The following is a 21705-nucleotide window of genomic DNA, read 5'->3' on the forward strand; positions in this document are numbered from 1 at the left end:
TTGAGAATAATCAGCCCTGGAGAAATAAGTGTCCTGATTGACTGACCGCTGTCACAAGGAGAGGGTCGTAAATTGTCAGCAGGCCCCCCCTGGCCAGAAGATGATGTAACACCCCTAAGACCTCTGTATACATTTGTATGAAGCACCTGACTTTGATAAAAGTCAGGACTGCTGACCCCACGTGACTTTTGCATAACATCTCAGTGTATAAAAGTAGACCATGGAAAATAAAGAATTGGGATCAGTTTCTCGAAATACTGGTCTCCCCATGTCGCTCTCTCTCTCACTCTGGCTGAGTCTCCATCTGGAGCGCGGAACCCACCATGCTTACTAATTATGCCTGGGCTTCTAAGATCCGACCGGGGAGGCCTCAGTGTCTCCTCTCCTTCGGGAGAACGGAAGGACGCCTGTGGCCTACGTAAGTGGTGCAAACTTCTTGTCTTGAAGTTTTATTGGTCTCCCGCGTAAACCAAGCCACTCAGCCTCTTTTCTCCACTGAATTTTCCTACTGAGCTATCCTCATCCTATTACTCTTTATATCTTTGATAAAATATTTAAATAAATAGGTCGCCGATGCCATCCCCGCTTCGAATACCCTGGATCAGCCGGGGCAGGACCCCGGCAAATATGGAGATAGGGAGAAAGGAGGAATCCGGGGTGACTCAGGGCTTCTGGTGTAAGCAACTAGGTGGATGATAATGCTGTTTCATGAGTTGGGGACATAGAAGAAGGAACAGGGCCAGCTGGCAGTCGAGTACAGCAGGGAATGAAGAGTCTGTTTTAGACATGCTAAATTTAAGATGCCAGTGAGACATCTTGGTGGTGATGTCAAGTTGACGGTTGGATACAGCAAGCTGGAGCTCCATGGGGAGAGGTCCATTTAGAAGACATCATTGTAGAGATGGTATTTATACCACAGGAGCACACAGATGAAGGGAAGAGAACAGACAAGCCAGGAAGAGAAGAGGAAAGGAAAGAGGATGAGTCGGCAAACTTGCATGAGAAGAAGAAGGCAGTGATAACAGAAAAAATCCAGAAGAGCTTCTTATAAAACTAAGAAGAGTGTTTCATGAGGAGGAAGGGGCCAAGTATGCCAAATATTACTCAAAGACCAAGAATAAGCCAGAAAACTACCCATTTGGGATGAGGAGGATAGAGACTGCAAAGTAATTTTGGCAATGCAATGCTGTGAGCCAGACTGGAGCAAACTGAATAGCAATTTGTAGGTGAAGAAGTGGAAGCAGTACATGCAGACAATACTTTGGAGAAGTTTTACTATAAACGGGGCTAGAGGTAGGGAGGAATGTCATATCAGTCGAAGCCTTGGTGGAGATAGGGAATAACAGAGCAAGATTGTATGTTGGTAGGAATGAGTATTAAAGAGGGAGAGACTGATCATGCAAGAAAAAGGAACCACAAAGAAGAAAAACCTTTCAAAAGAGCACAAGAGAGGGGAGCTCCCTGGTGGTCCAGGGGCCAAGATTCCACGTTCCCAGTAGAGAGGGCCTGAGTTTGATCCCTGGTCAGGGAACTAGATCCCACGTGCAATGAACTAAGACCCAGCACACCAGATAAATAAAAGTTTTTAAAAGCAGAGGGGAGGCACTGACCTCTGACAGGGGGCAGTTTTTGCCTCCCAGGAGGAGGAAAGATGGAGACAAAGGTACCTACACAGGTAGAGATACTGACCTGCTGGCTGGGAGAAGAGGGAGCGCTCCTCCAATAGTTTCCATGTTTTAATGAAGAGTGATGGGAGATCACCAGCTCTGATGACAGTGGAAGAAGGGAAAGAGATGGGGGAGGGGGAGGAAATGCAAGCATGAAGCCCCTGCTCTTGGTTTCTCTCATTCTCTTTCAACTCCTAGCGCAACAGTTCTATTCAGGACCTGACTGTCTCCAGCTCTACCGCCATGATGCAAATCGTCCGTCCTGGCAACCTCCTAGTCTCTAGGTCCCTTAACTGCCAATCTTTGAAAGAATCCCCCTAAACCACAGATCTGTTGTGCCATGGGAACCTTTGATAGACTTTACTGTGTAAAGGCAATCTTGGCTCCTCATCCAGGCAGGCAGAGCGCTCCATCTTCTGGTCCAACCTCCCTTCACTTCCTTGCAATCAGTCCATCCCTTCCTCTGTACCTGCTGCTGCACCACAGCTGCCTACTCATTACTCTCCCCAAATGCTACAAAATCTCTCACTTTTATGTTTCTGTTCAAGCTCTTTTTTCCCTCTAGACAGGCCTTGTTCCCTCTTGCAGAAGCCCTACCCATCCCTCAAGATCCAACTTATACCTCACTCATTTCAGCAAAGTCCCCAGAGCCTTCCATTAAAGGAAATTCTCACAGCTCCTTACCCCAGTAAAACGTATTATCTGGGCTTCTCTGGTGGCTCAGATGGTAAAGAATCTGCCTGCAAAGTAGGAGACCCAGGTTCAATCCTTGGGTCAGGAAGATCCCCTGGAGAAGGGAATGGCAACCTACTCCAGTATTCTTGCCTAGAGAATTCCATGGAGAGAGGAGTCTGGCAGGCTACAATCCATGGGGTTGCATAGAATTGGACAAGACTGAGCGACAGACACAACTGAGCAACTCACACACACACACACACATAAAAGATCAAAGTCCATTTTATAGTGTCAACATGTCTTCATGCTTGTATAATTTTCTATATGTGTGCTCACATCTGTCTCTAAGAAAGGAAGAAAGAAACAGAGGGAAGGAGGGAAGAGAAGAAGGGACCAGAGAAATAAAGAAGGGAAAGCAGAGTTGCCTCTGCTGGTTCACCTCACTGTCTTGAATCAAACCACTCAGCAGTGCTTCCCAGGACTGGCAAAGCCTTGGCCAGCCCCCAGGCTCTCTTCATTGACAAACCGCTGGTATCCTGGGCAGCCACATTCTCCCTGCTCCCCTCTGCTTCCTTGCCTACTTCCTCCCGCCTTGTGCCTCCATCTTAGAAGCCAAGCAATTGCCTGAAATCTTAAGCATCTCCGCCTCTGAAAAGAGCAGTGGGAGGGAATGGAGAGAAATAGGGCAGAGAGATGAAAATGTAGTGTTGAAAAATTCATATGTTAAAGGCAGCACGTGCTCCACCCCACCCCACCCCACCACCCCACCCTCCGCGCCCCTCTCCACACGCCTCTGCATCCCATCTGATAAAATTCTGGCGCAGACCAGGCGAGGCTGGGCCAAGTCTGTCTGGGGTGACAGAGCTGTCACTGGTGAGCTGCAAGCGTCCACGTGTGTGCAGGAGGGAAAGCGGGACTTCACTTCTGGGGGCCTGGGCTGTCTACCGGGATCGGGATGCCGGGGGACGGTAAGAAGGCAGGGCTGGGAGAGATGTCCTCCCCTCCTAGAGCAAGCGCAGCCTTCCTCTCCCCATGAAGTCAGGTCTGGCGGGGGTACTGCCCTCTGCAGAGTCACGGGCCCTGTGTTTTCCCACGCCTGTATTCCTTCAGGAATCCTGAAAACGCAGAGCACGACCCTGGGCCAGGGCGCGGGGCTGGCTTCGCTCCTCTTGATGGAGCCCTGTTTGCTCCGAGTCCAGGGCGGGAGAGTTGAGGCGGCTGGGCTCTAGGTACCTGAAAAAGCCCGATCTCCGTTCGCAGCCCTGCTCTGGCACTCCCCTCGCCGAGCACTGCAGAGCTGCGGCCTAATGAATGCCGCGAGCTGAGATCGACAAGAGATGGGCTTGCGATTCCAGGCAAGAGATCCCTGCGGAGAGGAGGCTCCGCCTGCTCGACCGCGACCCCTGGCGGCCGCCGGAGAAACTCTCCGCAGAGCTTCCGAAGCCAACGGGGCGGCTGGACAGGAAGCCAAGGGAGGATCTTCAAGAGAAATAGGGGTAAGAAATACAGGCACACACACACACGGACACACACTCCGCAGATGCTGCAGGCCAGGGAGGTGGAGAATGAAAAGAAAGCCAATTTTTCTTACTTGTGATCTAAACAAGAAGGCAGGGAACAATCTGTTAGAGATGGTGGGGGCTGATGGAGGGAATGGGGCGGGGAGGAGGAAGGTGGAAATGTGAAAATCTGTTTACAGTTGGAACAGAATCTGTTTAATATGATGCTTACACAAAATAAGACGTATAAGTTTTTCCCTGCTCTGAACTCTGCTTCCTTCTTTATTTCAACTAGCAATGGGCTCTGATCCGATTTTTTTTCGTTCACACTTGCAAACCAGCTGTATTTTGGAAGAGGCATCTATTCAGGGAAATCAAACATACTTTGGCTTCCTCCAGGGAGTCTGAGTCACAGGAGCCAACACAGGACAGGAGTCAAGAGCCTGGACACTGGAGCCACAGAGTAAAGCCTGAGTGTAAGTCCAACATAGGTCACCTTGGGCAATTTGCTCAACCTCTCTGAACCTCCATCTCCTTGTCAAGAAAATGAAGAAGCCAGATGCTCTTCCAGGACTGTGATGACAAAGAAGGAGTCGTGCCTGTGGTTCCTCCCTCATCTCGACATTCAGGACAGAGAAGCTACCCCAAGCTGGTTCTGCCTTCTCTTCCCGGGGAAGGACCCGTTTGAGCCATAACTGTGGTACACTGAGTTCAAGAACAGGCCAAGTGCCTATGAGTACAAGCAGCTGAGTCCTCCATCACTTTCCCTGACTCCCTCCCTTTCTTTCCCATCAGTTCACACAGCCCTCAAGCCCATGCCTTGGGGGCTGGGCAGCACCCACAAAATGGTAGGTGTGTGAGCACAGGTATGTCTGGTGAGCACAGAGCTGAACCCAGCTTTCAATGGAACCTGATGCCTTTCTCGAGGCTCTGATCAGTGTTAGCACTGCCAACTTTGAAAGGCAGGGCACCCTGCTAGGGGCTGCATGAAGAAGAGGTTCTGTGGGAGACCCCTGCCCCTAAAGAGCATAGTCTAGTCGGAGAGGTGTGATGTCCACACAGGAGAAACCAAGCAATAAATAAGGATTATACACAGCTTGTTGTTGTTCAGTCGCTCAGTCGTGTCCGATTCTTTGCAACCCCATGGACTACAGCACACCAGGCTTCCCTGCCCATCACCAACTCCCGGAACTTGCTCAAACTCATGTCCATTGAGTCAGTGATGCCATCCAATCATCTTGTCCTCTGTCATCCCCCTCTTCTAGCAGGTGTTAAGGGTCAAATGAAGACATCACTCAGCACTACAGGAAACCAGAGGATGGAAAATGGATTCAGATCAAAGTTGAAGGTTTTCCTGAGCCCCAAGAGCCATGAAAAGTGGTCCTGGTGCTTTGATGAAGGGGGCGGGGGGCCGAGCTCGTCCCTCTAATTCAGGATACGTCCCTAGAAGGTTGTATCAGATAATCTACCATCCGTGGTGCAGGGACATGTACAGAAAGTCCAACTCCTTGAAGTCTCCCAAAGATGCTGGACCCTCTTGTCCCAGGGGCCTCAGGGCTAACTTTGGGACATGACTCTCTTCTAAGTCTCCACGGCTGACAGTGTGCACCCTCCTGCCCCTTCTTCTAGGTGGGGAAACTGAGTTGCTGCTAAATTCCTAGGGAGAAACAAGAGGAAAGAAGATGGGAAGCCAGTTCTTCATGATTCTTTATCCATGCATTTGTCATTTCTCTTATATAATCATCCATCTATCCATTTATTCACTCAATCCTTCATTCACTGTTATATTTAGCAATTGTTATATGCCCGGCCAACCCACTCCAGTGTTCTTGCCTGGAGAATCCCAGGGACAGAGCCTGATGGGCTGCCGTCTATGGGGTCGCACAGAGTCAGACACGACTGAAGTAACTTAGCAGCAGCAGCATTTGTCTGGCACTGTGTCCCAAGCTATGAGTCCAAAATAATTACTGATTTCCTCTCCTTCTTCTACTCTAGGCAAAAGTCTGTGTTGCCCCAGTTTTTAAGAATCTCTCTCCCACCCCATCTCAGGGACCAGATGTACCATGAGATTCACATGACTCACTCCATGGCACTGGCAGGACCCTAATAAATGCAGATCCCAATGCTCTGGTCAACAGACTCTCTCATATTGAATCGAATAGTGTCGGTTTTACAGATCCAGATCCACCCACTACTTCATGAAGGGACAAAGAATAGGACCCAATATACTGGCTTCTTCGAATCAGATACAGAGCTGTGTCCAGCTCTGGCCTCTCACTGGGTGTCTGATGCCTGACATGCCAACTGATTCTAGCCTACCCTCACAAGCCCCTGCTCCCCGGGACTGCCCACCTAGAATCATTCCAGTTGCCTTTTATCCTTGCCTGCTGCTTCTCCCTCCCACCCCCTGACTTCATGGGTTTGTGACAATCGTGCTCTTTAAACTATTTCCTGGAGGATATTTGTGTATCTTTAGTGGTGGCAGAACGCTGTATAATTATCTCCCAATTCATCAGGCTCCTTAACAGGCAAATGCCTTTTTTCCCAATAAGTTTTTCTGGCTGAGGCACCAATAGGCCTTGTTGCTACGGAAACCAGAACGGTTCTGTCTCTATTTTAATGGTATGTTGAAAGCCCTGTGTGTCTGTGCATCACACATATGGCAGCTGTTCACTTTCTCAGTTCTTTTTTTCCTTTCCTTCCTCTACCGGCCTGTCCAGCAGTTCCCCTACAGCCCATGTTTCAGAACATGTCCTCCTCATCCACAGCCCCTGCCAGACCCCTTCCTGCCTTTTCCTGTGCCTCCACCTCCCCCTCCCCTTCCATCTGGTGTTCTCAGCTGTTTAGAAAGAGATACCAGTTGGCTTGCCTGAAATCTCAGAGGGATAGAGAAGAAATGGGTAATGGTGGGACACAAAGCTTTGCAAAAACCTTTGACCAGCCAGGTGTTTCCTGCTGGAAGACTCATGGCCTCACTTGGCCACCTTCCTGGAATAGGGGGGCTTCTTCGGAGGAGGAGAGGAGGTGGAAAGTTCAGCTCAGGGCAGGAGTGATGGGAGGAGCATCTTCAGAAGTACCATCTGCTGCTGCTCCTGGGTGTGGACTAACACCCTCCACCCAAGTCACCAGGCTTGGTTCAAAGACTGCTGGAGGCGGGGAGGACCCTGCTGAAATGAACTGTTTATGACTTATTCCACAAACATTTACTGGACACTTAAAATATGCCAGACACTATTTTAGGCACTGGGAATATGCCAGTGGTCCCTGTCCTCAACCAGCAAGACTAGTTTACAGATCACTGTTAAGACAACATGGTCAGTGGTGAGAGGTGATGTCATAGTGAGGGACTTAGGATCTGGAATCAGACAGACTTGACTGTCAGCCTTGGGGCAGCATCTTCAAGCTGTAACCTTGGGTAAATAACTAAACCTCTTTAAGCTTCAAGCATCTCATCCATGAATGTAGCATTCTAATTAAATTGTTTTCGATGATGCTAGAGAAGACTCTTGAGAGTCCCTTGGACAGCCAGGAGATCAAACCAGTCAATCCTAAAGGAAATCAGTCCTGAATATTCACCAGAAGGACTGATGCTGAAGCTGAAGCTCCAATACTTTGGCCCCACTTGATGCAAAAAGCCAACTCATTGCAAAAGACCCTGATGCTGGGAAAGATTGAAGGCAAAAAGAGTGAGGGGCGACAGAGGATAAGATGGTTGGATGGCATCAGCAGCTCAATGGACATAAGTTTGAGCAAACTCCAAGAGACAGTAAAGGGCAGGGAATCCTGGCGTGCTGCAGTCCATGGGGTTGCAAAGCGTTGGACGTGACTGAGCAACTGAACAATAAACTGATGTTGAAATGAAATAATGAGTCTATAAGAGCACATTGCCCATCACACAGCCCACCCTCAGTCTATCCTCATTACCATGGTTGTCATTGCACTATGATTACCATTGTCGAGGTGGTCAAGGGATCATGATAACATGGGAGGTGGCCCGGAAGGGGGTTGGACTAGACATTTTCTACGTAAGAAAAGTGGGAAGAGCGTTCTAGTCAACGGGACCAGGAATGCAAAGGCAGGTGCATGGACAGCAAAGTGCTTCTGTGTGGCTGCAGAGTCAGCTACCTGCGTCTGGGGACAGGGACGCAAAGGACTCGTCCTGGGCTGTGAGGAGATGCATTGGTACCCTGAGGGGACTAACCCGTCATCAGCCCCCTTAGTGGAAGCGAGCAGGGGACTCTTAGGTTTAAGAGTGACACAAGCAGATAAACTGTCCAGAGGGTTTTTCCTTGTGATACACAAAAATGCCAACATTAAGGGACTCTCAAGCCTTTCCTTGCTTTAAGAGCAAATGGTTCCAGGTGATCATGCCCAGCACCATGGATCCGTGCATCCCTTGCTCCAGCACATTCCAGGTCACCTGTCCCTGGGCATCAGGACATCAGTGCAGCAGCCCCAGCTGTGTGGCCTTGAACTAAGCACTGATACCATGGGCGGAGTACAAAAGATGACCGTAAAAGGGCGGGGATATACATAGTACCGTTGACTCATTGTGCTGTGCGGTAGAAGCTAACACAACATCGCAAAGCAACTATACTCCAACAAAAATTAATTAACAAAAAACTATGACCCTGAAGTCTCTTCTAACTCTTGATAACATGCCTCTACAAAGAATTTAAAGGAGTGTTAGATGCCCCTGAAGATGGAATGATTCACAAAGGACATGTGTGTGTAAAGAATAGTGTGATGAAGACATAGAACACAGATTTGTGGTTGCCAAGGGGGAGAGAGGTGAGGGAGAGGTGGAGGGGGAATTTGGTATCAGCAGAGACAAACTATTGTATTTTAGGATGGATAAACAACAGGTCCTATTGTATAGCACAGGGAACTATATTCAATATCCTGGAATAAACCATAATGAAAAAGAACATGAAAAATGTATAAAAAATAAAGCAAGTAAGATTTTGAAAAAAGAAGAGTAGTGTGATGATTGGAGAAGCAGCATAAAGGGTGGAGCAGATTTGAGGTGTAGAAGGAATAGGCGTGATTCAGTGACGGAGAAGGTGCAAGAGAGGAAGGAGGAGAAGGGTCAGGGATAACATGGAGGCTAATTCTGTTGTGCTTGGAAGCAAGTCAAGAGTAAGACTGGATGCTCTGGGTCTGGCCTTATTAAAAGAGAAACAGCAGAACTGCAAGATCTGCTTTGAGTCACGTGGTACATCCACTCTCCGCCCTCCACACTGAGCAAGCGTTCTTGAACTTTGCAATCTAAAATGATGCCAAATTTTCTTTAATCTTGAGTTCAAAGTAAGACAATAATATCTGAAAATAAGTGTCAGCATGGATCTTCAGAATCAAAAGGAGATCAGAGCTGACCAAAGGATAGGACACAGGGTCACATAACCTACCTATCCACAGCCACCCACCCTTAACAGGGCTCTGTAAGGGTTACAATGAATGCTTATATCTCTTTATTGAAGTATAGTGGATTTACAATGTTGTGCTAATTTCTAGTGCACAGCAAAGTAATTCGGATATAAATGTGATGCTATGGACTTTAGTTCACCAGGCTCCTCTCTCCATGGAATTCTCTAGACAAGAATACTGGAGTGGCTAGCCATTCCCTTCTCCAGGGGATCTTACCAACCTAGAGATTGAACCTGGGTTTCCTGCATTGCAGGCAGATATTTTACTGTCTGAGTCACCAGGGAAGCCTGTATGTACATGTATATATATATATTTTTTCTTATCATATATAGTTATCATTTATATATGATAAATGGTTTTTTATCCTTTATAGTTCATTACAGGATGTAGAATACAATTCCCTGTGCCATATGGTACAACTTTGTTGTTCATCTACTTTATATATAGTATTTTGTATCTGCTAATCCCAAATCCTAATTAATCCTTTTCCCTTTGGTAACCATAAGCTTGTTGTTTATGTCTGTGAATCTGTTTCTATTTTGCAAATAAGCTCATTTGTGTCATTTTTTTAATTCTATGTATAAGTGACATCTTTTGGTATTTGTCTTTCTCTGACTGACTTCACTTATTATGACCATCTCCACGTCCATCCAGGTTGCTGTAAATGACATTATTTCTGAATGTTTATATTTTCAGGTGTACATTTTCTCTTAACTCACAGGGAAGGGAGTTTTTTGTTTTTTGTTTTTGTTTTTTTTAGTCCATTGACTGATTTGTATTCTGCATTCTTTCAAAACCATTATAATGAATTACTTCTGGTGATTCGGGAAGAAATGTATACACGTATTTTTTAGTGGGCTTGATGAAGCTTCAAAAGATCTATGGTACTTGTGCATTGGAAACTACACCATATGTATTTATAGAATTAATAATCAAAGCTTAAGAAACAAAGATCTATGGTAAAATTGTCCCTAAAGTGAGGAAAGGAAGCTCTACCTCGTGCAGAGCATTTGATGACACTCTCCATTTATATAATCTCATTTTAACCTCACAACATCCATCTAAGATAAATATTCTTATACCTTTTGACACATCAGGTAAATGAAGTTAAGGTCAGTTGAAAAACTTGCCAAATGGGTGAGGGAACTGTGGTCACATCCATGTTTGCCTGACTTCAAAGCCTCCAGTAGATTCACCATGGATCCTACAGAAAAGAATTAGAGGACATTTCTTGATCAATAACAGGGTTGACCCTTGATTCAAATTCACAGAAATTAACACTTTCATACCCTGGGACCCCTCCCTAGAATCTGTTTGGTCACCAAGTCACTTCACCCTGTCCTCTCATCTTCCAAATTTCCCCGGCTCCAAAATTATTTTTCTCTTTCTCTGAAGTCCAGCTTATAGCTCTAGACTCCTGTTGTTAAAAAGTAAGTGAATTGATTTAACTGATACAACAGTGTGAGAATTTGTGGACTGTACTTGTCCTTCCCTAGTAGTATTTACTTCGTGAAATCTGATAGAATCAAATGACATCTGATGAAAGAAGTCAAAGACAGTGAAAGAAAACAAAATGATAAATTTCAAGCAGAGGAAAGGGACATATTTGGGGCCCAGTGGGGTTTTTTTAATCAGCTTTTATCAAGATATAATTGACATACAATAAGCTACCTGTATTGAAAGTGTCAATCTGATAAGTTTGGGCATATGTAGACATACACGAGGGCTTCCCATGGCTTAGTGGTAAAGAATCTGCCTGCAATGTAGGAGATCCTGATTCTATCCCAGGGTCAGAAAGATACCCTGCAGGAGGGCATGGCAACCCATTCGAGTATCCTTGCCTGGAGAATCCCTTGGACAGAGGAGCCTGGCGGGCTACAATCCATAGGGTCACAAAGAGTCAGACACAACTGAATCAGCAGAGCATGCACGCACGCTGACGACCATGAACCATCACCACACTCAAGATAATAAACCTCTTTGTCATGCCCCAAAGTTTGAATTTTTAATTTCCCAAAGTCAGACCAGTTTCTAAGCATGGTGACTTTGTGGATAAAAGTGGTTCTGGTGACCACTGCAAAGCTCAATGACATTTTTGTGAATTAAACGTAACTTCCCAACCAAGTGATTTTTAAATCTATTGACAACTGTGGAAATAATTCTGGGGAAAAAAATAAATAGGCTGTGGACCTAAATAAAAATCATGTTAGGGTCCTAATCTCCAAAAAATACATACTGTACCTGATAACATATTCTACACAAGTGCTTGTTAAGAAAATGCATTTGTACTTAACATGGGTAAACTACACATTGGAAAATTCTAGCAGAAGTGAGTCTGCTATCCAGGCCCCACGAGCCAACCCAGCAGATGTCAGGTTAAACTCAAGATTGAGGAAGAACCTATCACTGGACTATCCATTCCTCAAGGACAGGAGGCATGCTTATTTAACTTGGTATTCCTGACACCTGTATTTCCTAGCCCAAGCCCAGAAATGTTTGCTGGAAAGAAATGCTGAACTGTTTGTTGGGATACCTAATCAGCTTCCCTATTGGCATAGTGGATTAGAACGCGGAGAACACAGGTTCAACCCCTGGTCTGGGAAGATCCCACATGCCACAGAGCAATGAAGCCTGTACTCCACAACTGCTAAGCCCACATGCTACAAGTACTGAAGCCCAGGTGCCTAGACCCTGTGCTGCACAAGAGAAGCCACCGTAGGAAGAAGCTTATGAACCACAGCTAGACAGTAGCCCCTGCTCTCCAAAACTAGAGAAAGCCCACGTGCAGCAACAACAGCCCAGCGCAGCCAGAAACAAAATAAAGCACTGAAAGTGAAAGGGAAGTCGCTCAGTCGTGTCCGACTCTTTGCGACCCCATGGGCTGCAGCCTACCAGGCTCCTCCATCCATGGGATTTTCCAGGCAAGAGTTCTGGAGTGGGTTGCCATTTCCTTTTCCAGGGGATCTTCCCGACCCAGGGATCAAACCCAGGTCTCCCACATTATAGGTAGACACTTTACCATCTAAGCCACGAGGGAAGTCAAAGCACTGGGTACATGTCAAAACAAAAGTTGTTTTAAATGGAATGCTCTCTGGTTTCATATAGGCGTGGGGATCCTCGGTGTGGCTACTCATAGAAAACAACCCACACACACACACTCTAGAGGTGAGCTGGAAAGAAACTCCTGGGAGAAAGGCTCTTGCTAGAATCTTGGGGTTCTGTGGATTCCTCACACTCAGCACCGACTACCATCAGATACTGTGCAAGGTTACGCTTTGGTGGGAGCAACAGCCAAGGACCCAGGCAGGGAGATGGGGGCCAAATGCAGGTGGAGCATCTAACCCACCATGGGGAGTCAGGGAGGACCTCCCAAAAGCTCTGACCTCCACTCCTGGACCGAGTGCTCCCTGATTCTCACCTTGGTCATTATAGAGTTTGTAGAACATCACGCTCTACCACTTAGCTTCCTCACCTAGAGTAACAGCCCACTCCAAGAATTAATACAATGATCTTAAGAAAACCAATCTTATTCTGGAGTGAAATAGCATGTTGAACAGATGCCAGGTGAATAGCAACTTGGGATGGGACATGAGAGCTACTGAGGGGCCCAAAGTTGAATACATGGGAGGTAGGTTCCTCAGTAAAATCCTTCTGAGTTGAGTTTTTGTTATTATCAGAATGCTGACATCTGTCTTAAAATATGTTTCAAGAAAGCTTTGTGGAGAAGAAAAACAACAAAATGGAGAAAGTAAGATGATAACAAGGGAGAGAGAATAAAAAATAAGATGTGCTTAGTCGCTCAATCCTGTCTGACTCTGTGACCCTTTGGACTGTACCCCACCAGGCTCCTCTGTCCATGGGATTTCCCAGGCAAGAATCCTGGAGTGGGTGGTCATTTCCTTCTCCAAGGGATCTTCCTGACCCAGGGATCAAACTAGTGTCTCCGGTGTCTCCTTCACTGCAGGTGGATTCTTTACCCACTGAGCCATCAGGGAAGCCCAGAGAATAAGATGGTGGGTAGGATACAGAGAAGAAAGGAATCACGAGAGAGAAGAAAGCAGGTTGCAGGGTAAGGATGGAGAGAAAAGGCCAGAAAATTGCTGAGAATTAGAGAATTAAAGAGACAACAGAGATAAAAGGAAGAACCTACATTGATGAATACACATTAGGGGAAAAACAGGACAAAGAACAAAGAAACTGATGGCGTGAGTGAGCTGAGGAGGAAGCGGCAGATCTCAGGCAGCCTGGTCCTCTGCATTGCCAGGGGAGCCATCTGCTGCCTCTAAAGAAAAGTGTGGAGCTCGGAGCACAAGAGGGCTTTCACAGATCTGTGATCACATCAGCATGACCCAGAGCCCCTCTGAATATTCCTGGGGGCAAACTGCAGACAACCACTTGTATCACAAGAGCCTGCGTGAGCCCTGCTCCTAAGGACATCCTTATCCGTCCTTCACCAGCTCCAGCATGTCCTCTGGCATTTAAGACCAGATGGCCAAGAGAGGCCAGAGGCTTCTAGAAGTCTTCCGGGGCTGGCCTCTTGACACTGCGATGAAATCTCCACCTCGGCAGGCTGTGTCCAATCCAATCAGGCCAACCTTGAGAACAAGTGCCTTGTGAAGATTTTTCAAGTGTCGCCAAGACAGGATGACTGCCTGACACTAAACTCCTCCAACTATGCAAATCATGAAATAGCAAATGTTCCCCCTTAAGAGTCTGCTTAACTTTTTTTTTTTCATTTACTACCTCCTTAGCCTATTTGCGGTTAGAAGACATGAAAGGCATCTCCTGAATGGTGGTGCAGTTGATTGGAGAATGCCGGTGCTGATGTAGCCATCATACTCCTCATAGCCGAGGCTGCATTCCTAAGTCATCAGTACAAATAAGAAACTAATCGCAAGAGTTGAACGATATGGCTGTGTTTGAACAGGAAGCTAATAGGACCACTGCAATTAAACAGAGCACACTAATAGAATTAACCAAATTTACCAGCTATTATGAGGTCGTTGTTGCTCAAATCTAAGAGTCTCATGGGAGAACTCAGCTCTTCAATTCCCCTTACTTCACTGCCAGGGAGTGTGTGCTGTGTGCTAAGTCGCTTCAGTCGTGGCCGACTTTTTGCAACCCTATGGACTGTAGCCGGCCAGATTCCTCTGTCCATGGGATTCTCCAGGCAAGAATACTGGAGTGGGTTACCATGTCCTCCTTCAGGGCATCCTCCCGACCCAGAGATCGAACCCTCATCTCTTATGTCTCCTGCATTAGCAGGCAGATTCTTTACCACTAGCGCCACCTGGGAAGCCAGGGAGGATGGTAAACATCAAAGATCATATGACCTGCTGAGGGTACATATAGCTGGTCATCCGTCAGAAGATGGAGTGCTCAGAGGTCAGGGTAAAGGTGATACCATTTCTGTTTAATTCCATCTATTGCTAAGGGTGGTTAAGACAATACCCAGGGCTGCCCTTTGGAAAGGATTGTCTACCCTTTGAAAAGTCAGATGAGACCCAGGGGACCTCAGAGGAAAGGGGACAACCCCACTAGAAGAAGGCTCAGAGAGGCCTAGACAGCCAGAGACAGGACAGGATAGAACCAGACTGACCTCCACCAGAAGAGGACACGGTTTTTTCCGTGCTTCAATAGTCCCTTGGGAGGTATTTTCTGGTAGGATGATGATAACTCCTGGGATAAGAGTAACTCAAGTTCCACCTGTTGGATTGATCGTGTTTGCTCAGCAAGAGAATGTAAGAAACCAAGACCAAGCATGTCAGGATGCAGAACACAGAGGTCCCTTCAACTCTAAGAATCTCTGACTGGAGAGGAGGGACACTTGACCTCTTCCCTAGATCCCAGGGAACCAGCAAGTATCAAGTCAGAGAAGCAAAGAGCATCAGCTCAGAAACAAAAAAGACACAAGTTGAAGCCTACATACTATTGTGACTCCATGAGGAAAGTTTATTTTTTAATCAATTATTGAGTGTCTTCTATATACTTTTAAAAATTGCTTACTTTACTAAAAATAGAGTTGCCATATGACCCAGCAATACAACCACGGGGCATATACCCAGACAAGACTATAATTTGGAAAGATACATGCACCCCTCTGCTCACAACAGCACTATTCACAATAGCCAAGACATGGAAGCAACCTAAATGACCAATAACAAATGAATGGATAAAGAAGCTGTAGTCTACATACACAATGGAGTACTACTCAACCATAAAAAGAATGAAATAATGACATTTCCAGCAACATGGATAGACAGAGATTATCATACTAAGTGAAGTAAGTCAGAAAGAGAAAGACAAAAACCATATGATATCATTTAGATGTGGAATCTAAAACATAACACAAATGAGCTTATCTGTGAAACAACTCACAGACACGGATAACAGACTTGTGGTTGCCATGGGAGAGGGTTGGGGGTGTGGGGGGATGGACTGGGAGTCTGGAATTAGCATATGCAAACCACTATACATAGAAGGGATAAACAACAAGGTCTGACTGTGTGGCACAGGGAACCGTAATCCATACCCTGTGATAAATCATAACGGAAAAGAATTTTCAAAAGAATGCATAACTGAGTCACTTTTCTATATGGCAGAAACTGATACAACATTGTAAATTACCCGTATTTCAATTAAAAATTGTTTATTGAGTGTCTGCTAAGTACTTTATATACACTATATCATTTAGTATTAGTCACTCAGTCATGTCTGACTCTTGGACTGTAGCCTGCCAGGCTCCTGTGTCCATGGGATTCTCCAGGCAAGAATACTGGAGCAGATAGCCATGCCCTCCTCCAGGGGATCTTCCTGACCCAGGGATCAAAGCCAGGTCTCCTGCATTGCCGGCAGATTCGTTGCCATCTGAGCCACAAGCTCTACAAGAAAGCTATTATTATACTTAATCGACAGGTGAGGAAACTGAGGCACCAGGAATTTAAATATCTTGTCCAAGGTCTTAAATCAGTAGGTGGCTGAGCTGGGGTTGGTGTGACTTCACAGCCCAGGACTGCCGCACTGCCTGTCTTGGAGAACATCCACAGACCATGACTGAGCCTGTCATTCGGGTCCCAGAACATCCCCAGCCCAGCCCTGGACAGCTGCACACCCTTCTGACTCTCACTAAGGGAATTTTTCCCAGTCAGGTGCATCCTGGCTGGCCAAATGAGACATGATTGGGAATAATTGTGACATGACATGGTCTGGAATGAATAGCAGATGGGACTTGAGTGCACAAAACCTGTGGGGTCCAATTTCAAGGGAAGGAAGTGTGGCCGTCTTTACGATTTCCAGCACGCTCTGGCGAGAGAAGTCAGAGAGGAGGGGTGACAGCCATGGCTGATGTGGTTTGCAACAGTCAGTGCCGAAAACCATCTTCTGCCTATCCTTGTAAGTCATCCTTCCAGGCGTGACTTGCCTGGGAGCCTGGAACCAAGAGGGGTCATGTGGAAGAAGCTGAGAGATGAGGCTAGGGGGAAGGGGCCTCTCTTTGGGAAAGTTCTAACCATTATCAAAACGAACCCACAGCATTTCAGACCTTGCAGCAGGGGTTGAACTGAAAGCAGAGGAGAGGGGCAGAGCTGTGTTGAAAAGAGCATTGAATTGGGGGATCTTCTGAAGACCTGGTCCCCAGCTCCATTTCTGCCCTAACAAGGTGTTGACCCTTGAGAAATCACTGACTCCCTTTGAGCCTTAAGCAAGGGGGATAAGTCCCTTATAAGTCTAAAATATTTTTTAAATCAATCTTTATTGGAATATAGTTGCTTTACAATGTTGTGCTATTTTCTGCTGTACAGCAAAGTTAATCAGATATACATGTACATTCACCCCCTCTTTTTTGGGTTTTCTTCCCATTTAGGTCACCACAGAGCATCGAACAAAGTTCCCTGTGCTGTACAGTAGGTTCTCATTAGTTATCTACTGTATATGCTAAAATATTCTAACCTGAGCCTATTAAATACCTGTAGAAAGGTATCCTTTCTGTGGAAATCAAAACAAAGGTACTTCTTATAAGAAATAGAGAAATACAGGGGCATAGACAGGTGTCTCGCTTGCCAGCCTGCGAGCAGAGAGGAATGGGTCTCTTCCTTTTTTTCTCCCACATATCAGACAGGCTACCTTTGGTTGCAAGTAAAAAAATGCCCTGATTCAACTGGCTTAAATATGAAATCTATTTCATAAGAAGTCCAGAAGTAGGCCAGCTCCAAAGTTGGTCACATCCTCAAAGACCGAGATTCTTTCCATCTCTTCCCTCTGCCATCTTCCAGGTGTGACTTTGTCCTCAGAAGTAGGTTCCCCAGATGGTGACAAAGATGGTTGCCACATTTTCAGATGTCATTGCCAGACATTACAAAGTCTAGTAGAAAAGTTAAAACAGTCTCTTACCCCAATACCAAAACTTTAAGAGCAAAGAGACCTTTTCCAGAAGCTCTTTCATATTTCATTTTCCAAAACTAGTCATATACCTCAGGGGTCCCCAACCCCCAGGCCAGTACCAGTCCATGGCCTGTCGGAAACTGGACCACACAGCAGGAGGTGAGTGGCAGGTTACTGCGCGAAGCTTTATCTGTATTTACGGCCACTCCCCATGGCTCACATTACCACCTAGCTCCTCCTCCTGTCAGATCAGCAGCAGCACTAAATTCTCACAGGAGCTCGAACCCTACTGTGAACTGTGCACATAAGGGAGCTAGGTTGTGTGATCCTTATGAGGATCATCCCCAAGCAATCCCCACCCCAGCCTCCATCCATGGAAAAATTGTCTTCCATGAAACTGGCCAAAAAGGCTGGGGACCTGTGATATACCTAATCCCAAGCAATCACAGGGAAGGAGAGTGTACCACCATGACTGGCATGACTGACTCCACCTATGCAGCTGTAGAACGTGGGGAAAGGCAGAAACCTGAATGAAATCAGGGCTCCAATAGCAGTAAAGAACTGGGGGTCTCTGTGGAGTTGATCCCTATGGCAAAGATAGCTACTTGCTTCCCAATACCCATTTTCCCTTTTTTCCTTAACAATATTAAACCCTAGTGCTTAACTGGGCAGTTAGTCAACCAGAATAAAGATAACGTTGGTCAGCTTTACATTTTCACCCCTCTGTGTGACCGCCATGTCATTAAATTGTGGCCAATGAGATGTTAGCAGGGGGCTGTGTTGACATTTTGAAATGTTGTTGAAATGGAGTTAAGTCAGCTGAAGAGACCTGCCAACTGTATGTGTTTGCTTTCCTCTTTCTTCCAGCCAATAACCCAAATGTGATGGCTGGATCTCCATTTGCCATTTTGTACCATGAGTCATCCCTAAGGATGGAAACAACATCCTAGGAGATGGTAAAGCAGAAAGACAGAAGGCATTGAGGTCTCTGATGACTCAACAGCCTCCATGTCTGCCCTAGACAACCCATCCGCACTTATGAGAGGGAATATATTCATGCATGTTTAAGCCATTAGTGTCTGGCCTGTTGCTTAGCACTAGTGTGATTCTTAACTGGCGCAGTAACTGGCAAGGAATAGTATACTCCATCTACATAACTACTTATATTAACCCCGTGTAAATCATAGAGATTAACTGAGTTTATTCTCTCAGTTTGAGAAGGCATGCCACATAGGATAAGGCAGTGAGAAGTCTCAGACGCAAACTAATCTGAGTACAAATCCTGGCTTTGTCACTTACAACCTGTGTGATCACTGGTAAGTGACTTCACTTCTTTGAGCTTAGTTTCACCATCTCTAAAATGGAGCTGGCTATTCTTGCTTCCAAGGGTGGACTTGAAAGTTCAGTAAGAAAACATTTGCAAAGCAGCTTGTAATTGCATGTGGCAGACACATAGTAAGAGGTCCTGAATGTCTTAGGAAACACTAATAGCCTCTCAAAGACTTGGAGGTCACCTAGCCCAATCCTCTCATGTTTGTAGAAAAAGAAACAGCACCACAGGGATGAAATCTGGTCCCCAAAGGGTCCCTGAGGTCCCCCGCTGAAAGGCACAGCTGCCATGATTAATCACACGAAGGATGCATTCATCATTGCGTGCCCTGCATAGCATCTACATCGCTGATGGCTCTGCTGCTACAGAACTTCTCTTCAGGCCACACGGCCCAGCCTCTGACGATGATCAGCAGTGAGCACCAGCCACTGAGATGGTGTTCTTTTCCTGCACTGATATCATCGGTCTCATCATGTGGTACTACTTTAATTGCAGTCCTATTTTTGGAAAAATAGATGGCTAAACATAAGCAGCTTTTTTTCTTAGCTTTTTTTTTTTTTTTTTTTGGTTACTGAAGCAAAGTGCTCAGTAAATAAGGACTGATTTGCATGACATTTTGCATGAATAGCGATGTTGAATGGACAAGGTAACAGACTTTGAACTTTCATAGGCATTCTATTCAATATTAAATTTTTTTTTTTTTTTTTGGTTAACTCCCAGTAGATTTCCACTGACAGTAAAATCGACCACAATTTGGGAGGCCTCTGGTGGTTACAATGGGAAAATACAAAACCAATTATAGACCTGTGTGTGTTTGCTAGCTGGGTGAGGTGAGTGCTTGTTTATGCATGGGGGTTAGAAAGATTTTCGAGGCATGGGAACCCTGGTTATGCTTGAGGCACCACCAGAGTTTGGGGCACTAGCAGGGTCTTGCTGGGAGCTGAAGAGGACCCATGCCATGCATCCTCAGGGCAGAACTAGAAGAAACAACACCCACAGACCTTCAAGGGCAAGAAACCAAAGTCCAAATTAACCACAAAACTTATATTCTAGAGATAGTGATCTATTCCATCAGGGTACAAAAAAGATAGCAGATTCCACTCAAAAATAACTAAATAAAAGACTTTGGGTGTCTTTTCCACATCCACAATCAGAACCCTCCATCACTTGATAAACTTACCAGCATGACTATTCACATAACTCACCCCAGGGCCTAATTGTAGCACGTAGCCATGACAAATAACTAGGAGGGAACAAGTAAAACATAATCATAATTCTACTCTGGATTTAAATAATGCTTTTCCTCCCCAGAGGTCTAAGTGTTTTCACATAGATTAGAAGGTAGAGGTGAGTATTATGACCTCCATTTGTGGAGAAAGAAATAGAGTCAGAGATGTAAGCTGTCTGTCCAGAGATTTAGAATAAAAACCTATTAGATGTGAACAATCCCTTTTGACCTTATCTACACGTAACCCCCTCATTTCTCAGATAAGGAAACTGAAGTCAGGATGGTGGCGTGACTTTGCCAAGCCTGCGTCATTGGTGGCCACACCTAACCCATGGAGCCAGAAACAAAAGTTAAGTCTCCTGACAACCTGGTAAACAAGCTGTTCCGGCTTTTTCAGGAACACAGCACCAAAAGTGGGATTTCCCAACCAGCAACCCAAGAGCCGAGTCTCCTCAGGGTCACCAGGGTCTCGGTCAGAGTTGACATCTACCTCCAGAAAATCGGAAAGGACCAACCAGGCAGGGAAGTTCCTTCACCTCGAGAGTAAGCAGCAGAATAACTGAAGAGATCTCAAGGGAGCAAACATGCCCAAAATTCATATAAGGATCTCCTCTCCAGGTCACCTCGGCTTCCCAGGTGGCTCAGTGGTAAAGAATCTGCCTGCCAATGCAGGAGACGCAAGCGACTCTGGTTTGATCCCTGGATCAGGAAGATCCCCTGTAGAAGGAAAGGGCAACCAACTCCACTATGAAGAATCCCATGGACAGAGGAGCCTGGTGGGCTACAGTTCATGGGGTCGAAAAGGGTCGGACGGGACTAAGAAGCTGAGTACCCACTCCATGTTAAAACACAGCATTCAAACTTCCCACCCAACTCCATCTTTCCACCAGCCTCAGAGTCATGCACATCCCAAAAGAAGATGCTGGGATGTTACTAAGAGTGTGGGATGAGCCTGGGTGGGTGTTTGTTCTCCGGGATTCTCTTCTCTGAGGCTCTGATTCACGTGACATGGAGCCCCAGGCACCCAGCCCACGGAAAGTCCCTCCAGGATCTGGAGATCCCCGAAGACTGTGCTCTAGGGTTGCGCTGGGTGTGGCAGAGCACTGCGATGGCTGGGGCATTGCTCATGGGCTCTTGGGCTGCAGGAGGCCTGAAGAGCAGCTGTCGGGGGTGAGCCGTTCGGAGGAACGGGCCGCACGATGAGATAAGAAAAGGAGCTGTGGCACCATCTTCTTCTGTGAGGTGCTGTTCCAACAGCAGATAAGGGTTTGAGCAGAGGCTGAACCCACACAGAGCCTGGCCTCTCTCCTCTTGCCAGGGGCTGGTCCTCTTTCTCCACATGCCCTGGCTGCAGACAGTTCTTTCAGCCCCGGAGCATCTCCCTGGGATCTGGGGTAAGCTCTGTGTGCCCCTACCATCGAGGAAGGTAGAGGACTTCTCTGGCAGTCCAGTGGTTAAGACTCCACGCTTCCGACGTCGGGGACACAGGTCCCATCCTGG

Source organism: Bos javanicus, chromosome 5 (genome assembly GCF_032452875.1).
Source record: "Bos javanicus breed banteng chromosome 5, ARS-OSU_banteng_1.0, whole genome shotgun sequence".
Taxonomy (NCBI): domain Eukaryota; kingdom Metazoa; phylum Chordata; class Mammalia; order Artiodactyla; family Bovidae; genus Bos; species Bos javanicus.